Source organism: Gossypium arboreum, chromosome 13 (assembly GCF_025698485.1).
Source record: "Gossypium arboreum isolate Shixiya-1 chromosome 13, ASM2569848v2, whole genome shotgun sequence".
Taxonomy (NCBI): Eukaryota; Viridiplantae; Streptophyta; class Magnoliopsida; order Malvales; family Malvaceae; genus Gossypium; species Gossypium arboreum.
Genome location: NC_069082.1, coordinates 4,298,829 through 4,302,533, shown reverse-complemented (window position 1 = coordinate 4,302,533; position 3,705 = coordinate 4,298,829). Strand labels below are relative to the sequence as shown.

Here is a 3,705-nt window from a genome sequence, read left to right as displayed (position 1 = left end):
TTCAAGTTACTAGCAGAACCTTACCTCTCTCCATAGCTGGGGTTTCTTCAACTTTCAAGCTTCATAGTAAGTGATTCCAATCCCCGTTTTTAATGATCTTTACGTTTTTGAAGTCCCGATAGCTCGATAAAGCTTATGCTAGCAATAATTTAAGTTAGGAATCAAATTTGGAAAAATACCCATAGGTGAAATTTGTGTATTTTGATGTTTTATGATGGAATATGAGGTTTTAAATTATGTTAGACAACTTGTGCTACTTGGTTTTAAGTGAAAACGAGTAAAAAGGCTTAATCGGTAAAAATACCTAATAGTCATAAGTACATGTTAGTGTGTGAATTTGATGTTGCCATAGAAGGGAAAAATGATCAGCATGTCATAAAACATAAGAAAATAGGATGAAGTTTAATTTACGAGCCTTGGGGCAAAAGTGAAAATATGTGAAAGTTTAGGGGCAAAATGTAATTTTGCCAAAGTTTGAGTAAAGGGTTGTTTTGATAAATGTTGATATTAAATAAGCTAAATTTGCTATTATAGATCAAGAAGAGCGAAATTCGAGAGTAGATCGGGAAAAGAAAAAGTAAAGGACTAAATTGTAAAGTTTAGTCACATTTTGTATCGAGGTAAGTTTACAAAAATAAATGCAATATTCTTTTATTTTACATTATTATTGTCAATTTCAGCATTTATATATTTATGTTATGAAAATATTTAAAGTCTAATTTAAGGTGAAGTGACAGAGGAAAAGTGTTAGAAAGCCGGTTGAACCCTAGGAATGTTAGGATATTAGGGTTGACGGAGATGTAACGAAATGAGCCATGTAAGTCCATATTAGAAATATGGCTTTGGAGACAGGATTGAGCCATGTAAGTCCATATTATATATGGCATTGGAGACAGAATAATTCATGTAAGTCCATGTCAAAGACATGGCATTGGCGATATTGATAGACAGAACGACCCTAGTATCCTTAGTATTCCGAGTGGTTCAACGGGTTAGGATACGAGTTAAATTACAGTGAATTAACAGCAAAGGAAAAGTAGATTATACTTATGAAAAGGAAAGGTCGGTAAGAAAGAAGGTAAGGGAATAAAGAAGAAGATAGAAATTGAGAAGTAAAGAAATTTATGATGTTAGATGATATTATGCATAATTATCCATTATGTTGAATGTTGTGATTTATTTGCTTGTAAGCTTACTAAGCCTAGTGCTTAATCTCTTTATTTTCTTCTTCTTATAGTACTTATCTAGCCACTCGGGGATCGAAGGAAACGTCGGAGGCCGATCACACTATCAAAGAAATAACTCGGTATAATTAGACGTTTTGTTTTGTGTATGGCATGTATAGAAACTTAGCCACTTTTGGTATAATATGAACAATGAATGATGTGTAAATACTTGCTAGTGATTAGCTAATAAAAATGGCCGATGATATGCATGTTTATTAATATGTATGATTGAATGGTGATTATCACATGAAAATTATGAAAAATGTGAAAGTAACCTAAAAACAGATTCAAGTAACAGCAATGACGTAACTTTGAAAAATCACTAAAAATTGCATAAACATAGTTTGAAGATGAATAATATATGAAATTAAATCTTATTATGTCTATTTTCTTATGGAATAAGAAAAATAGGTAAAGGTATTATATTTCATGATATATCTGAGTTTTAGTGAAACAGGGTCAGAGCGATTTCTGGAACCCCTGTTTCAACTTTGGAAATTCACCATAAATTGTACAAAACTAATTAGAAGGTATACTTTATATGGGTATAATCCTTGTTGAGTCTAGTTTTAAGAGAAACAAACGGCTTAGTGATATGAATTTTTTTACAGGAAGAAACATGGTTCATAGTAACAAGAGGTTAGTGCAGTCGAGTTTTGAAACAGGGGAAATTTTAACTAATAAACTGTACTAATTGGCCAAGTCAAAAATCTATGAAAAAAATTAGTAGATAGATATATGAGTCTAGTTTTAGGAAAAATTTACGGATCTTAATTTCGAGTTTCGGAACTCAAGATATGAATTTTTAGGCGACTACGACGCAGAATGGCAGTACATTCCGAAATGCTTAAATAAACAATTTAAACCTATTTAAGGGATAGAATAAGTTTAGTAATGCCTCGTGCTCGATTCTGGCAACAGTCTCGGGTAAGGAGTGTTACATACCATGCGGGGAACCAGGGGTATTCTACTGAGAATTGTCTTGCTTTCAAAAGGAGAGTTCAAGGGCTCATCGATGCGGGCATTTTGCGATTCGATGGTACTGGCAGTAAGACCGGGAATCCATTCCCAAACCACACCGAAGGGAATGTGAGCGCAGTAGGAGAGGAGGATAAACAACAAAATAGAAGATGGGTTTCTGAAGTACGAACACCTCTGCAGAGAATCTGGGAGATACTAAGTGAGAAAGGGTTGCTCTGTCGTTTTAACGGAGTATCCAAAGGAGAAGATGCAAAAGGTCACAGTTTTTGCAAGCTCCATGGTATTAGGGAGCATAACATTCAGTCCTGTAAGGAATTCAGAAGTTTACTGCAAAGTATGATGGACAATAAGGAGATTGGGATTTTTTGTAAAGCCAAAGAGGCCGACAGTGGAGAAATATGTGCCTCTGACAATCAATCATCAGGTTTCCCATATAGCGCCGACCGACCGTTAATAATCTATTATGACGCGAAGAAGGAGCCGGTGAAACCAAAAATGATAATTGAAGTACCATCTCCTTTCCCCTATAAGGACAATAAAACAGTACCGTGGAAGTACGATGTCAACATCGTTACACCTGAAGGTGAAAAGCTTGAAGCCACAACTGAAGACATTGGGGAAGTAGGTCATTTTTCCCGCAGTGGACGGTGCTATTCTAAAGAAGTTGAATCGATAAAGAAAAGTAGCGACTTGAAACAAAAAGGGAAAGCAGTGATGCACGAAGTCGAGGTCGAGCAAGAAATTCCACCCGTACAAGAAACTAAAAAGCTTGTGAATGAAGAAGAAGCTCAAGAATTCTTGAAATTTATTAAGCACAGCGAGTATAGTGTGGTGGAACAATTGAGCAAGCAGCCAGCACGAATCTCAGTTCTATCTCTACTGTTAAATTCAGAGCCACATCGGAATGCTTTATTGAAGGTGTTAAATCAAGCTTATGTGGCCAACAACATATTTGTCGAAAAGCTTGATAGATGGGTAAACAATCTGAATGCGGACAATTTCATCTCTTTTAGTGATGATGAGATACCGCCAAATGGTAGAGGCTCGGTGAAAGCACTGCATATCACGACTCGCTGCAAGGGCTACATAATACCGAACGTACTCATCGATAATGGGTCAGCATTAAATGTTATGCCATTGGCCACGCTTTCCCGAATACCGATGGATTTGTCCTACTTAAGGCCCTGTCATTCCATGGTAAGGGCATTCGACGGGACGAGGCGCGAAGTCATGGGAAAGATCGAAATCCTTTGAAGTGGGCCCTACATCTATAAGGTCGAGTTCCAAGTCATGGACATTACACCCTCTTATAACGCCTTTTGGGAAGACCTTGGATCCATTCTGCTGAGCGGTTCCATCATCCCTCCATCAAAAGTTGAAATTTATCATGGATGGCTGTTTGGTCACAGTCGAGGGTGAAGAAGACATTGTCGCATCTATCTATGCTGATGCGCCATACTTGGAAGTAAGCAAGGACGCAGTGGAATGTTCCTTTCGA

The 3,705-nt window shown here is 37.0% G+C and overlaps 1 long non-coding RNA gene across 1 annotated transcript; it reads left to right on the top strand.

The window, feature by feature from the left end:
• Positions 1–563: 563 nt before the first annotated feature.
• LOC128286946 (uncharacterized) lies at positions 564–1,445 on the top strand. The gene is made up of 2 exons (XR_008277636.1): positions 564–620; positions 1,238–1,445. It is a non-coding gene; the product is annotated as an uncharacterized LOC128286946 (long non-coding RNA).
• The last annotated feature ends 2,260 nt before the right edge of the window (positions 1,446–3,705 follow it).